This window comes from Trachypithecus francoisi, unplaced genomic scaffold (genome assembly GCF_009764315.1).
Source record: "Trachypithecus francoisi isolate TF-2019V2 unplaced genomic scaffold, Tfra_2.0 Lachesis_group14, whole genome shotgun sequence".
Taxonomy (NCBI): Eukaryota; Metazoa; Chordata; class Mammalia; order Primates; family Cercopithecidae; genus Trachypithecus; species Trachypithecus francoisi.
This window is the reverse complement of record NW_022681459.1, coordinates 61,406,646-61,423,088: the sequence shown is the minus strand read 5'-3', so window position 1 is coordinate 61,423,088 and position 16,443 is coordinate 61,406,646. Positions and strand designations below refer to the sequence as shown.

Sequence of the window (16,443 nt, the reverse complement as noted above, 5' to 3'; positions counted from 1 at the left end):
AATCGTGGCGCTCTGGACAAGTGGCAGGCCCTGCACTTGGGAGGTTGAGACTGCAGTGAGTTGTGATTGCACCACTGCACCCCAGTCTGACCAAAAGAATGAGACCCTGTTTAAAAAAAAAAAAAAAGGCCGGGCACGGTGGCTCACGCCTGTAATCCCAGCACTTTGGGAGGCTGAGGTGGGTGGATCACGAGATCAGGAAACCGAGACCATCCTGGCTAACACAGTGAAACCCCGTCTCTACTAAAAAAATACAAAAAATTAGGCGGGCATGGTGATGGCACCTATAGTCCCAGCTACATGGGTGGATGAGGCAGGAGAATGGCGTGAACCCGGGAGGCGGAGCTTGCAGTGAGCCGAGATATACCACTGTACTCCAGCCTGGGCGAAAGAGCGAGACTCTGTCTCAAAAAAAAAAAAAAAGACAAAAAGGGGGAAAAAAGCACAAAAGTTTCAAAATCATTATTAAGTCTAATTTATTATTTTTTCTACTGTTGCTTGTGCTTTTGGTGACAATCTAAGAAGTCTTTGCCATACCCAAGGTTTACTGCTGCATTTTCTTCTAAGAGTTTTATAGTTTTAGTTCTTACAGTTAGGTCTGTGATCCATTTTGAGTTAATTTTCTTTCTTTTTTTTTGAGATGGAGTTTTACTCTTGTTGCCTGGGCTGGAGTGCAATGGCACGATCTCAGCTCACTGCAACCTCTGCCTCCTGGGTTCAAGTGATTTTCCTGTCTCAGCCTCCCAAGTAGCCTGGGATTACAGGTGCATGCCACCACGCCTGGCTCATTTTGTATTTTTATTAGAGATGGAGTTTCACTGTGTTGGCCAGACTGGTCTCAAACTCCTGACCTCACGTGATCCACCCGGCTTGGCTTCCCAAAGTGCTGGGATTACAGGCATACACCTCCATGCCCAGCTAATTTTGTAATTTTAGTAGAGACGGGCTTTTACCATGTTGGTCAGGCTCGTCTCGAACTCCTGACCTCAGGTGATCCACCTGCCTCGGCCTCCCAAAGTGCTGGGATTACAAGCGTGAGCCATAGTGCCAGGCTGCTTTTTTTTTTTTTTTTTAAATATACTAATAATGTTTATTGAGGGAATCAGGATAAAACTAAAATAACAGACTTAAAGTACGTAAGAAAGAGGGGTAATTGAAGTGAAAGCTTTTTTTTTTTTTTTTTTTTTAGGTGGACACGAAGTAGAATTTATTGGTGAGTATTAAGAGTGGGCAGCACAGTGGAAGCCCTCATGAGTGCAGGGCCTGCCACTTGTCCAGAGCGCCACGATTGGGAACGTACTTGACCCATCTGGGATGAGCCGCTTCTCAGCCACCATGTCTTCAAATTCATTGGCATTGAACTTGGTAAAGCCCCACTTCTTTGAGATGTGGATCTTCTGGCAGCTGGGGAGCTTGAATGTGGCCCTGCACAGGGCCTCAATCACATGCTCCTTGTTCTGCAGCTTGGTGTGGATGGACATAACTTGGCCAATGTGAACCCTGGCCACAGTGCCCTGGGGCTTTCCAATGGCACCTCGCATGCCTGATTGGAGCCTACACTGGGGTAGTGCAAGGTCAGAAACATGAACATCCATCTGAAAGGACTGTCTCCAAGGTCCCTTAGAGCAACCCATACAACAAACAGGCTGCATCACTACCAGGGAAGCTGCTGTTTGCAGCCTTTTTTTTTTTTTTTTGAGACGGAGTCTCGCTCTGTCGCCCAGGCTGGAGTGCAGTGGCCGGATCTCAGCTCACTGCAAGCTCCGCCTCCCGGGTTCACACCATTCTCCTGCCTCAGCCTCCTGAGTAGCTGGGACTATAGGCGCCCACCACCTCACCCGGCTAGTTTTTTGTATTTTTTTTAGTAGAGATGGGGTTTCACCGTGTTAGCCAGGATGGTCTCGATCTCCTGACCTCGTGATCCGCCCGTCTCGGCCTCCTAAAGTGCTGGGATTACAGGCTTGAGCCACCGCGCCCGGCCATTTTTTTTTTTTTTTTATGGCATGTGGATATCTGGCTCTTCCATATTCATTCCCCCAATGAATTGTCTTGGCATCTTTGTAAAAAAAAAAAAAAAAAAATTACACAGCTCCTTTTTAAAGAAAGTAGACCAGCCAGGTACGGAGGCTCACGCCTGTAATCCCAGCACTTTGGGAGGCCGAGGCGGGTGGTTCATTTGAGGTTAGGAGTTCGAGACCAACCTGGCCAACATGGCGAAACCCTGTCTCTACTATACAAAAAATAGCCGGGCATGGTGTCAGGTGCCTGTACTCTCTGCTACGTGGGAGGCTGAGGCAGGAGAATTACTTGAACCTGGGAGGTGGAGGTTGAGGTGAGCAGAGATCATGCCATTGCACTCTAACCTGGGCAGCAACAGTGAAACTCTGTCTCATAAATAAAAATAAATCAATAAATAGACCATAAGCAGCTTGTGCAGCTCTTACAATTTCTGGCAAGTGAAACCAAGCCTTGGACACAGGCACTTCAGACCAGTGCCTATAGCCTGAGGTGACCACTGGTGCTTAATGTGGATTCCTAATACTTGGAGGGAAAAAAAAAATCCTATTCTGTCTCAGACATCACAGGAGCGTGGTGCCCACCGGGAAGGCGGATGACCTAGCTTGATCTGGTTCTTCCCACCTGCTACAGAAACCCTTAGAACCTCACTGGATCTGCAAGGCCTTTAAAATCAAGTAGCAGAGCTTTCTCTTCCTCAGGGCTCCACTCAAAGCTGGTAGCTTTTTTTTTTTTTTAGGCAGAGTCTCACTGTGTTGCCGAGGCTGGAGCGCAGTGGCATGATCTCAGGTCACTGCAAGCTCCGCCTCCCAGGTTCACACCATTCTCCTGCCTCAGCCTCCCAAGTAGCTGGGACGACAGGCGCCCGCCACCACGCCCGGCTAATCTTTTGTATTTTTAGTAGAGACGGGGTTTCACCGTGTTAGACAGGATGGTCTCAATCTCCTGACCTCATGACCCGCCTGCCTCAGCCTCCCAAAGTGCTGGGATTACAGGCGTGAGCCACCGTGCCCGGCCAAAACTGGTAGCTTTTAGGTCATCTAGTAAATGGGTTGGAACAGCAAATAGTATATAATGACTCCCAAATCCAAAGAGACACATGAAGTATCACTTCTCTCTGTCTCTCTCTTTTTAACTGTAAGAAATGGGATCTTGCTGTATGCCCAGGCTGGAGAACAGTGTGATTCACAGGTGTGATCATAGCACACTGAGGCCTTGAATTCCTGGGCTGGTGCCCAGGTGTGTGCCACTGCACCTGGTTAATCACACCTCTTTTGAGGTAGTGGGTATAAACTGCTCTTTACTGTTTTTTTTTAGAGACAGAGTCTTGCTCTGTCATCCAAGCTGGAGTGCAAGTGGTGTGATCATGACTCACTGCAGCCTCGACCTCCCAGGCTCAAACGGTCCTCCTTACCTCAGCCCTCTGAGTAACTGGGACCACAGGCATGCACCACCATGCCCGGCTAATTTTTTATTTTTATTTTTAGAGACAAAGTCTTACTATGTTGCTCAGGCTGGTCTTGAACTGCCAGGCTCAAGTGATCCTCTCGACTCAGCCTCCCAAAGATTTGGAATTACAGGCATGAGCCACCACACCCCGCCTGTTCTTTGTTTGTTTGTTTGTTTGTTTTGAGACGGAGTCTCAATCTGTAGCCCAGGCTGGAGTGCAGTGGCGTGATCTCGGCTCACTGCCGTCTCCACCTCCGGGTTCACGCCATTCTCCTGCCTCAGCCTCCCGAGTAGCTGGGACTATAGGTGCCGCCACCACACCCGGCTAATTTTTTGTATTTTTTTAGTAGAGACGGGATTTCACTATGTTAGCCAGGATGGTCTTATCTCTTGACCTCGTGATCCACCCGCCTCGGCCTCCCAAAGTGCTGGGATTACAGATGTGAGCCACCATGCCTGGCAAAAAAGTGTTCTTTACTTTGTAGAATAAAACAGGATGTGTTCAGAACACTGGACCCCAAAACCTTTACTGAGAAATTGGGCCTTTGTGTTTTCATGACATTTCTGTCACATTTAGGATACCTGTACTTTTCTGCTCCCCAGGCCCTAGGAGCATAATGTTGTCAGTAGAGTGGAATAGCATTGTGTCTTGTGTAATGAGGATGTGTCTAAAGTCTGATATTTGGAGAATTGGCAGAAGAATTAATGGAGTCCCGAGGCAAGATGGTAAAGGTGTATTGATGACCCTGACGCATGAAAGCAGGGTGTCTGACCTCTTCTTCTTGAAATAGAAAAATAGAATTTGTCAGCTCAGTAACTGTATACCAGGTGTGGGAGACTGTGTTTATTTTCTCAAGCAATGAGAACATATCTGAAACAGCAGCTGCAGTTGGCGTTATCACATAATTAAGTTTATGGTAATTCACTGTCATTCTCTCAGAGACCCATCTGCCGTCTTCACTGGCCAAACTGAAGAATGAAGGGGAAATGTGATAAAATCACCACCTCAGAATCTTTCAAGGCCTTGATGATATTATTAATCTCTTCAGTTGCCCAGGAGTTTCAGTGTTGCTTTTGGTTTATGTGTTAGGCTGTTTTTATGTTGCTATTAAGGAATAACTGAGACTGGGTAATTTATAAAGAAAAGAGGTTTAATTGGTTCATGGTTCTGCAGGGTGTATAAGAATTATGTTGCAGATATCTGCTTGGTTTCTGCTAAGGCCTCAGAAAGCTTGCAATCATGGCAGAAAGTGAAGGGGGAGCAGGCACATCACATGGCAAGAATGGGAGCAAGAGAGAGGGAGGTCCCAGACTTTTTTTTTTTTTTTTGGAGACAGTCACACTCTGTCGCCCAGGCTGGAGTGCAGTAGCACCATTTTGGCTCACTGCAACCTCCGCCTCCCGGGTTCACGTGATTCTCCTGCCTTAGCCTCCCAAGTAGCTGGGACTACAGGTGTGTGTCATCACACCCGGCTAATTTTTTGTATTTTAATAGAGATGAGGTTTCACCATGTTGCCCAGGGTGGTCTTGAACTCTTGAGCTCAGGCAATCTGCTGACCTCGTCTTTCCAAAATGCTTGGATTACAGGTGTGAGCCACTGCACCTAGCCAAGGTCCCAGACTGTTAAACAACCAGCTCTCATGTGAGGTTACTGAGTGAGAAGTCACTCATTATCAAGGGGATGCTGCTAAACCGTTCACAAGAGATCTGCTGCCATGATCGAATCACCTCCCACCAGGCCCCACCTCCAAGACTGGGAATCACATTTCAGCATGAAATTTAGAGGGGCAGACGTCCAAACCATATCAGTTTATCCATTTGGTAAGGAGGGATTTCCATTTGACTTGTCTCATCATCACGTCTCTTACACTGCCAATCCAAGGGCCAGTACAGTAATTGCTGCTAGTGGCTGGGGCTATCTATTCTGGGGATATAATTAGGGACATGGAAATAAATAGCTTTGGAGATCCATATGACCTATTGTGAAGTCATTCCTATCAAATAAACTCTATTTATTTTTATTTTATTTTATTTTTTGAGACAGCGTCTTGCTCTGTCACCCAGGCTGGAGTGCAATGGTGTGATCACCACTCACTGCAGCCTTGGGCTCCCAGGCTCAAGTGATCCTCCCACTTCAGCCTCTGGAGTGGCTAGGACCACAGGCTCACACCACCACTCACGGCTAATTAAAAACATTTTTTTTTTTTTTTTTTGAGACGGAGTCTTGCTCTGCCACCCAGGCTGGAGTGCAGTGGCCGGATCTCAGCTCACTGCAAGCTCCACCTCCCGGGTTTACGCCATTCTCCTGCCTCAGCCTCCCGAGTAGCTGGGACTACAGGCGCCCGCCACCTCGCCCGGCTAGTTTTTTTTTTGTATTTTTAAGTAGAGACAGGGTTTCACCGTATTAGCCAGGATGGTCTCGATCTCCTGACCTCGTGATCCGCCCGTCTCGGCCTCCCAAAGTGCTGGGATTACAGGCTTGAGCCACCGCGCCCGGCCAAAAACATTTTTTTTTGTGGAGACAAGGTCTCGCTCTGTTGCCTAGGCTGGTCTCAAACTCATGGGCTCAAGCGTTCCTCCTGCCTCAGCCTCCCGAAGTGCTGGGATTACAGGTATGAGCCACTGGACCCGGCCCAAACTCCAAGTATTATTTGATTCGCCTTTTTTTTTTTTTTTTGAGACAGAGTCTTGTTCTGTTGCCCAATCTGGAGTGCAGTGGCACAATCTCTTCTCACTGCAGCCTCCACTTCCCAGGTTCAAGCAATTCTCCTGCCTCAGCCTCCCAAGTAACTGGGATTACAGGTGCCTGCCGCCACACTTGGCTAGTTTTTGTATTTTTAGTAGAGATAGGGGGTTACACCATGTTGGCCAGGCTGGTCTTGAACTCCTGACTTCAAGTGATCAGCCCACCTTGGCCTCCCAAAGTGCTGAGATTACAGGCATGAGCCACTGCACCTGGCCCAAACTCCATTTATTATTTGATCCATCATAAACACTACTCTGATGAGTAGATCCCAGTAGACTTCTGGATTCCCAGGAACTAATTGTTAGCCCAGATCTGTCGTGCATTTATCACCCAAAGGTCTGGTATTGCCAGGCGTGGTGGCTCACGCCTGTAATCGCAGCACTTTGGGAGGCCGAGGCGGGCGGATCACTTGAGGTCAGGAGTTTGAGACCAGCCTGGCCAACATGGTGAAACCCCATCTCTACTAAAATACAAAAGCCGGGCGTGGTAGCTCACGCCTGTAATCCCAGCTACTCAGGAGGCTGAGGCAGGAGAATGGCTTGAACCTGGGAGGCGGAGGTTGCAGTGGGCCAAGATGGTGGTATTGTACTCCAGCCTGGGCGACAGAGCAAGACTCGATCTCAAAAAAAGCCCAAAATTACCATACTATTCAGCCATCCCACTTCCAAGTATATATATTTAAAGAAAATGAAACCAATATCTCAAAGAGACATCTGTACGCCCATGTTTATTGCAGCATTGTTTGCAATAGCCAAGTTATATAATCAACGAAAGTGTCTATCAATGGATGAATAGATAAAGAAAATGTGGTATTTATACACAATGGAATGCTATTCAGTCTTAAAAAAAAAAAAAGGAAATCCTGTCATTTGCAACAACATGGATGAAACTGGAGGACATTATGCTAAGTGAAATAAATCAGGTTCTGAAAAACAAATACTGCCTGTTCTCACTTATATGTGGAAGCTAAAACAATCAAACTCATAGCAACAGAGAGCAGAAGCTGAGAGTGGGGGGAGTGGGGAGATGTTAGCCAAAGAGTACAATGTTTCAGTTAGACAGGAAGAATAAATGATAAGCATTTGAGGTGATAGATATGTTAATTAGCTTTATTCAATCACTCCACATTATATACATATATCACTTTGTACCACATAAATATATACAATTATAATTCGTCAATATTCAATTAAAAAGAAAAAGGCGAGGCTGATCCTGAAGGGATTGCAGACTGTCAGCTTAATCACATCTCTTGTAGCTGAGCAGTGAGTCCTTTCTCAAAGAGGAATCTGAATGGCACAGTTGCCATGTCAGCCACAGGGAGGTTCAGATAAATTAGTCGCAACCTGGTCTCATTCCAAAGTTAGTAGCTCTTTCTACCCACTTAGAAGGCCTGGATGGGACACTAAGAGGCAGTAGGAAGGTACTGGAGGCAGCATGCAAAGATAGGAGAGGAAGGACTGACAGCCCAACACAAGATGACTTTACGATGCTGCGGCTCTTGCCTGCCAGCTTTGCACCTGCTATTGTGTGGGGGAATCAGGGCTATCAGCCCTCATTCCACTTTCTTCATCAACACAAAGGGCTAATGACACATTTTAAAGGTTTGGGTGAATGTGCAAAGACTCTGCTAACAGCATGTTCCTGGCTTTGCAAAAGGATGTTTTGGGGCCAGCATGGAGCATCCTCCTTTGCCATATGACCCTGGCTTTGAATTCACCTCATACCCCTACACGTTGAGCAGGGTGCAAGCAAGATAGTCCAGGCCATTTCCACTGGCCAGGCACTTGGCTTCAGAGCTTTACAGTTGATGTCACCAAAACCCCTGGACAAGGCCACCACCACCTGCAAACTCCCCCTGAAAGGAGAACATTTGACCTGCTCTCCTCCAAACCATCTGGCTCTTGACCTGTTTTTCAGTTCTGCCCAGTCCTTTTCTGAAGATCAAGCCTAATTACAACAGTAAACCCTTTTTCCTGCCATCATGTGCCTCCCCCCACTCACCATCCCCTCCCTGGAGCACCCCAAGGGCTAAGTGTGTCTCTCTGCCTCCCCCAGCACTGATATCTACCTGTCCTATAGTTCCCAGGACATGGCTGCTGTCTGCATGTTTCTAAGGCTCAGCGGGCTCACTGTATCAGATACTACTTGTTCCCCTCTTTCCCACCTTCCTTTTCCAACACATTCCCACCAAATAGCAGGAGTAGTCTTGTTAAAATACACATTTCATAGGCCGGGTGCAGTGGCTCACGCCTGTAATCCCAGCACTTTGGGAGACCGAGGCGGGTGGATCACCTGAGGTCGGGAGTTTGAGACCAGCCTGGCTAACATGGAGAAACCCCGTCTCTACTAAAAATACAAAATTAGCCGGGCGTGGTGGCACATGCCTGTAATCCCATTAACTTGGGAGGTTGAGGCAGGAGAATCGCTTGAACCCAGAAGATGGAGGTTGCGGTGAGCTCAGATTGTGCCATTGCACTCCAGCCTAGGTGACGAGTGAAACTCTGTCTCAAAAATAAATAAATAAAATAAAATATACATTTCACCATGCTACTCCACTGTTGAAAACACTTTAGTGACTAGGCACAGTGGCTCACTCCTATAATCCCAGCACACTGGGAGGCCAAGGCAGGTGGATCACTTGAGGCCAGGTGTTTGAGATCAGCCTGGGTGATGTGGTGAAACCCCATCTCTACCAAAAAAAATACAAAAATTAGCTGGGCATAGTGGCACACACCTGTAGTCCCAGCTACTAGGGGTGGGGAAGGGGGGTGGGACTGAGGCAGGAGAATCACTTGAACCTGGGAGGCAGACGTTGGAGTGAGCCAAGATTGTGCCACTGCACTCCATCCCGGGCAACAGAGCGAGACCCCATCTAAAAAAACACAAAAAACAAAAAACATTTTAGTGGCTCCCAGTTGCTTTCAAAATAAATAACCCCTTAACAGAGTGTGGTAAACATTGCATTTTTTTTTTTTTTTGGTTGCTCAGAAGTTGATACCCCAGAAAACCAAGACTTTTAGAAATTCTCTGGGAAGGGAAATACCAGTGCTCTGAACAGCCCCTGGTGGGAGCTGCTGGTGGGAATGGCAGCAGCTGAAATGGGCTTCCTCGTTTCACTGGGGATGTGTAGAGCCTGCAGTGATAGAAACCAAGTTGCAGCACTTACTTAATTTCTGGAGGAGAGCGAATGTGGTTATTGTAATAGGCAGGGCCAGTGGAGTTACCCAGACGGTCTGATCCACAGAGACTGATTTGGCTAATTGACCGTGGAGCTGTAGAACCAAAATATATGAACAGCTCATCCACTAAGTTGCTACTTGATGTGTGTATGTGAAAAACTTCAGGCTTGGTCAACAGAGGTCTGACTTTAGCCGCTGTGATTGAGAGCCCAATCTCTCACCCAATTTCCAAGCCTGAGTCAGTCCCTGTTCCAGAGATCCTGGAAGAAGTGAAAGCTGGATACTTGTAAGAAAGGACCCTGCAGTTCCACACGTACGAGCTGGGAATCTGCCTCCAGCCTTCCCCAGGGGGATCTGAGACTATTGACCAGGGAACTATACACAATGAAAAGATTAATACCAGACCTTTGATTTTTGTTTCCTCTTTTTTGAGAGGGAGTCTTGCTCTGTTGCCCAGGGTAGAGTGCAGTGGTGCTATCGCGGCTCACTGCAAACTCTGCCTTCTGGGTTCAATCAATTCTCCTGCCTCAGCCTCCTGAGTAGCTGGGATTACAGGTGCCCACCACCACGCCCAGCTAATTTTTGTATTTTTAGTAGAGACAGGGTTTCACCATGGCCAGGCTGGTCTCAAACTCCTGACCTCAGGTGACCCTCCCACCTCAGCCTCCCAAAGTGCTGGGATTATAGATGTGAGCCACCACGCCCGGCCTAGTATGGTAATTCTATATTTAGTTTTTGGAGGAACCTTGCCTCAGCTTTTAAACTGGGATCACGCTCTTCTTGGGGTGGTTCCCAGTCACTGACTAGGCAGAGCTGTGGTACAGGGCCCAGTCATTTCTGCCTAATGTTGGGCTGCTTTCCTCTAAAGCTTCTCGCTGGGCTGGCACTTTGCTTGGAAGGAGAAATGGCCAGATGTGCGATTATATACTGATTCATGGGCTGTAGTCCATGGTTTGGCGGGTGGTCAGGGACTTGGAAGAAAGAAGATTGGAAAATTGGTGGCAAAGACATTTGGGAAAGAGGTATGTGGATAGACTGCTCGGAGTGGGCAAAAGATGTGAAGATATTTGCGTCCCATGTGAATGCTTCTTAAAGGGTGCCCTCAGCAGAGGAGAATTTTAATAATCAAGTGGATAGGATGAACCATTCTGTGGATACCAGTCAGCCCCTTTCCCCAGCTACCCCTGTCATTCTCCAGTGGGCTCATGAACAAAGTGACCATGGTGGCAGGGACGGAGGTTAAGCATGGGCTCAGCAACATGGAATTCCACTCACCAAGGTCGACCCGGCTACGGCCACCTCTCAGTGCCCAATCTGCCAGCAGCCAAGACCTACATGGAGCCCCCACCAGGGCGCCATTCCCCAGTGTGGTTGGCCAGCTACGTGGTGGCAGGTTGATTACACTGGCACACTTCCATCATAGAAGGGGCAGTGTTTTGTCCTTATTGGAACACACACTTTGAATAAGGACTTGCTTGCCCTGCACGCAATGCTTCTGCCAAAACTAGAGTGTGTGGGCTTGTGGAATGTCTTACCCACCATTATGGTATTCCACACAGCGTTGCTTCTGACCAAGGAACCCACCTGATGGTCAAAGAAGTATGGCAGTGGGTCTACTTGGGTGAGACCCACTTCCTTGGGTCCAGGAATCAAGGGGTAGAAATGAGAGTGGCACCACTCACCATTACCCCAGTGGACCCACTAGCAAACTTTTCGCTTCCTGTTCCCTGGTGACATTATGTCCTGCTAGCCTGGAGGTCTTAGTTTCAGAGAAAGGAATGCTTCTACTAGGAGACATAACAGTGATTCCATTGAACTGGAAGTTGAGACCAACGCCCAGCCACTTGGGGCTCCTCATGCCTCTGAGTCAACAGACTAACATGGTAGTTATGGTGTTGGTTGGGGTGATTGATTCAGAATGCCAAGGAAACTGGATGCCTGCAATACAGTGGAGGTAAGGAAGAGTATGTCTGGAAAATACAGATTTTTTTAGTGCATCTCTTAGTATTACCACGCCCTGTGATTAAGGTCAGTGGGGAAACTATAACAACCCAATCCAGGCGGGACTGTGAATGGCCCAGATCCTTCAGGAATGAAGGTTAGGGTCACCCCATGATATGGTTTGACTCTGTGTCCCCACTCAAATCTCATCTCAAATTGTATTTCACATGTGTCAAGGAAGGGAGGTGATTGGATCATGGGGTGGTTTCCCCCACTCTGTTCTAATAGTGAGTTCTTGCGAGATCTGATGGTTTTATAAGTGTTTGACAGTTCCTCCTTCACATGCTCTCTCTCTCCTGCCACCTTGTGAGGAAGGTGCCTGCCTCTGCCTCTGCCATGATTGGTTTCCTGAGGCCTCCCCAGCTGTGAGGAACTGAAAGTCAATTAAACCTCTTTCCTTTATAAATTACCCAGTCTCAGGGAAGTTCTTTATAGTGGTGTGAAAATGGACTAACACACCTTGTCAGGTAAAGAACCATGACCAATGTTGGGCGTGGTGGCTCACGCCTGTAATCCCAGCACTTTGGGAGGCCGAGGCGGGCGGATCACGAGGTCAAGAGATCGAGACCATCCTGGCTAACATGGTGAAACCCCATCTCTATTAAAAATACAAAAAATTAGCCAGTGTGTGGTGGCTCACACCTGTAATCCCAGCACTTTGGGAGGCCAAGGCGGGTGGATCACAAGGTCAGGAGATCGAGACCATCCTGGCTAACACAGTGAAACCTCGTCTCTACCAAAAATTCAAAAAATTAGCTGGGCGTGGTGGCGGGTGCCTGTAGTCCCAGCTGCTCAGGAGGCTGAGGCAGGAGAATGGTGTGAACCCAGGAGGTGGAGGTTGCAGTGAGCCGAGATCGCGCCACTGCACTCCAGCCTGGGTGACAGAGTGAGACTCCATCTCAAAAAAACAAAACAAAAAACCATGACCAGCTGAGATGCTTTCTGAAGGCCAGACGTATACGGAATGGGTAGTAGAAGAAGGAAGTTATCAATACCATCTACGACCACATGATTAGTTAGAGAAACAAGGACTGTAATCATTATGAGTATTTCCTATCTATTTTGTTAAGAAAATGTTTGTGTGTATATGCAGATATATTAAGCAAATTTCTTTGTTTTCTTTTGTTTTATTTTTTTATCATGTAACATAAGTTTTATTGACTTTATGTTAGTATTTAAAATTTTTTTTCAATGATCAAAAAGTTGAAATGAGGCCGGGCACAGCAGCTCACACCTGTAACCCCAGCACTTTGGGAGGCTGAGGCGGGTGGATCACCTGAGGTCAGGAGTTCGAGACTAGCCTGGCCAACATGATGAAACCCCATCTCTACTAAGAATACAAAAATTAGGCTGGACGAGGTGGCTCACGCCTGTAATCCCAGCACTTTGGGAGGCTGAGGCAGGTGGATCACAAGGTCAATAGATCAAGACCATCCTGGCCAATGTGGTGAAACCCTGTCTCTACTAAAAATACAAAAATTACCTGAGTGTGGTGGTGTGCACCTGTAGTCCCAGCTACTCAGGAGGCTGAGGCAAGAGAATTGTTTGAATCTGGGAGGCGGAGGTTGCAATGAGCCAAGATCATACCACTGCACTCCAGCCTGGGCAAAAGAGTGAAACTCTATCTCAAAAAAAAAAAAAAAAAAAAAGTTAGCCAGGCACAGTGGCTAACGCCTATAATCCCAGCACTTTGGGAGACTGAAGCGGGTGGATCACCTGAGGTCAGTAGTTCGAGACCAGCCTGGCCAACATGGTGAAAACCTGTCTTTACTAAAAATACAAAAATTAGCCAGGCATGGTGGCAGGCACCTGTAATCCAGTTACTCCAGAGACTGAGGCAGGAGAATCGCTTGAACCTGGAAGGCGGAGGCTGCAGTGAGTCAAGTTCGTACCACTACACTCCAGCCTGGGTGACAGAGTGAGACTCTGTCTCAAAGAAAAAAAACAAAAAACAAAAAACAGTTGAAACGTATGGAGGGTTTTTTGGTTTGTTTTTGTTTTTGACACACAGCCTCACTCAGTTGCCCAGCTTGCAGTGCATTGGCACGATCATGACTCATTATAGCCCTGAACTCCTGGGCTCAAGGGATTCTCCTGCCTTAGTGTCTTAAGTAGCTGGGACTACGGGCACATACCACCATGCCTGGCTAATTTTTTAATTATTCTTTTGTAGAGACGGGGGTCTTACTATATTGCTCAGGCTGGTCTTGAACTCCTTGGCTCCAGTGAGCTTTCTGCCTCAGCCTCCCAAAGTGATGGGATTACAGGCGTGAGCCACCAAGCCCAGCCTAAGAAGTGTTAATTTTACATCATACTATTCAAGTTATGGAATAATGAATAAATACCACTCAAGAACTTTACCTCCTCTTCTGGGGGATCGGTTTAGTGCGTTTTCAGTTGTGCACAGGGTAATTGTTTCATTTAGACAGAATTATGACCTTGTTACTGTCTTTACTTTGGGAGATTAAGTATGGTTTAAGGAGATGTGTGTGGATGCCAAGTTGACAAGGAATGGACTTGCCATGGGTAATATTAGATGTCAACTTGACTGGACTGAGGGATGCGTAGTTGGCTGGTGAAACATTGTTGCTGGGTGTGCCTATGAGGGTGTTTTCAGAGGAGTTTTTTTTTTTTTTTTTTTTTGAGACAGAGTCTCCCTCTGTTGCCTGACTGGAATGCAATGGCATGATCTTGGCTCACTGCAACCTTTGCCTCCTAGATTCAAGTGATTCTCATGTTTCAGCCTCCCAAGTAGCTGGGATTACAGGTGCCTGCTACCATGCCTGGCTAGTTTTTGTATTTTTAGTAAAAACAGGGTTTCACCATGTTGGTCAGGCTGGTCTTGAACTCCTGATCTCAGGTGATCCAACCCCCTTGGCCTCCCAAAGTGCTGGATTACAGGCATGAGCCATGGCATCCAGCCCAAAGGAGACTGATGTGTGCTTCAGTGGACTGAGAGAGGAAGACCCGCCCTCAGTGTGGGTGTGCACCATCCAATCTGCTGCCCACCCCCAACCCCATCCCACCCCTAGGACAAAGCAGGCAGAAGAATGGGGATACTCAGCTCATGCTCTCCCTCCCTCGCTCCCTCCTGGAGCTGGCTGCCTCTGACTCCTCCTGCCCTTGGAAAACAAGACTCCAAGTTCTTCAGCTTTTGGAATCTGGAACTTGTACCAGCAGCCTCATGGGGGCTCTCAGGCCTTTGGTCTCAGACTGGAGGCTGCACTGTTGGCTTGGCTGGTTCTGAGTCTTTTAAATTTGGACCGAGCCTCACTACTGACTTCTCTGGTTCTCCAGCTTGCAGACAGCCCCTTGTGGGACTTTGCCTCTGTGATTGCGTGGCCCAGTTCCCTCTAATAAATCCCCTTTCATATATATCTTATTGCCTCTGTTCCTCTGGAGAAACCCTGACTAATACAGATACTTATGTTAACTCCATAACTTGGCTGTTGTGAGTAATGCTGCAATAAACATGGGATACAGATATCGTCTTGAGATACTGATTTCATTTTCTTTGGATATAGACTCAGAAGTGGGATCGCTGAATAATATGGTAGTTCTATTTTTGGTTTTTGGAGAAGCCGTGTCTCAGCTTCTGAGCTGGGATCACACGCTTCTTGGGGTGGTTCCCAGCCACCGACTAGGCAGGGCTGTGGTGCCAGGGCCCAGCCGCTTCTGCCTAACGTTGGACTGCCTTGCTCTGGGGCTTCCCACTGGGCTGGCAGAGCCCTTGTCAGGTCAGCATCACAATCTCTGGACCCCTTCCCGATGTGCTTCCCTTCTTCCTTGGCTATATTTGGTGCTCCTCTCTCCACCCCAGCATCTGCTCCCAGAAAACCCAACCTGTGGCAGTTCACTTCTTCATCTGTTAAATGAGATGAGAAAGAAAAGCAACTTTTCAGCCGAGCACGGAGGCTCACACTTGTAATCCCAGCACTTTGGGAAGCTGAGGTGGGTGGATCATTTGAGGTCAGGAGTTTGAGACCAGCCTAGCCAATGTGATGAAACCCCATCTCTACTAAAAATACAAACAATTAGCTGGTTGTTGGCTGGGCACGCTGCCTCATGCCTGTAATCCCAACACTTTGGGAGGCCGAGGCGGGTGGATTACCTGAGGTCAGGAGTTCGAGACCAGCCTGGTCAACATGGTGAAACCCTGTACTAAAAATACAAAAATTAGCCAGGCGTGGTGGCGCATGCCTGTAATCTCAACTACTTGGGAGGCTGAGGCAGGAGAATGGCTGAACCCAGAAGGCGGAGGTTGCAGTGAGCCGAGATCGCGACACTATACTCCAGTCTGGGCAACAGAGCCAAATAAATAAATAAAAACCACACAATTAGCCGGGCATGGTGGTGGGTGCCTGTAGTACCAGCTTACTTGGGAGGCTGGGGCAGGAGAATCACTTGAACCCGGGGAGCAGAAGTTGCAGTGAGGTGAGATCACACCACTGCATTCCAGCCTGGGCAACAGAGTAAGACCCTGTTTCCAAAAAAAAAAGAAAGAAAGAAAGAAAAGAAAAGCAACTTTTCATCCTTTTTTTCTTTAAAAACTTGAGCCTCTCCTTGGTTCTCTGGAGCACTTCCCAGTGTTTTCCGGGCTGTGAGCCCTCTTTAAATTATCAGGCCCAGAAAAGGATGGAAATGTGACAGCAGTCATGTCTCACTCCCCTTCCAGCTAAGTAATCAGCTCTGGAAGCCACTTGCTGTGTGGGCTCTAGACTGACTGATGCCAAGTAGCCATAAAACACCACACGCTGGACACTGTAACTCACTCCCTATAGCCAGTACACAACTCCCTATAGCTGTACACAATAGTACACAATAGCCAGTCACTAACCAGTGTTATTTCTGTAAACCAGAGAGCATCCTTGAAACTCAACTCTGCAATCGCCCCCTCTCCTGATTAATCCCCTTTAAAAACTCAAGCCTCTCTTTTGAGCACTTCTCAGTGTTTTCCAGGCTATAGTCCTCAACTGTGGCCCAAATCACTCTCTATATTAATTTTGCCTCAGTTTCCTTATCTGGATTGACAGAGGATAACAAAATAC

At 47.6% G+C, this 16,443-nt stretch overlaps 2 pseudogenes; both read right to left on the bottom strand.

Annotated features, from left to right (window-relative positions):
- Window positions 1-1,062: 1,062 nt before the first annotated feature.
- On the bottom strand, window positions 1,063-1,675 carry LOC117096444 (annotated as a pseudogene).
- Window positions 1,603-1,700, bottom strand: LOC117096764 (annotated as a pseudogene).
- Window positions 1,701-16,443: the final 14,743 nt, after the last annotated feature.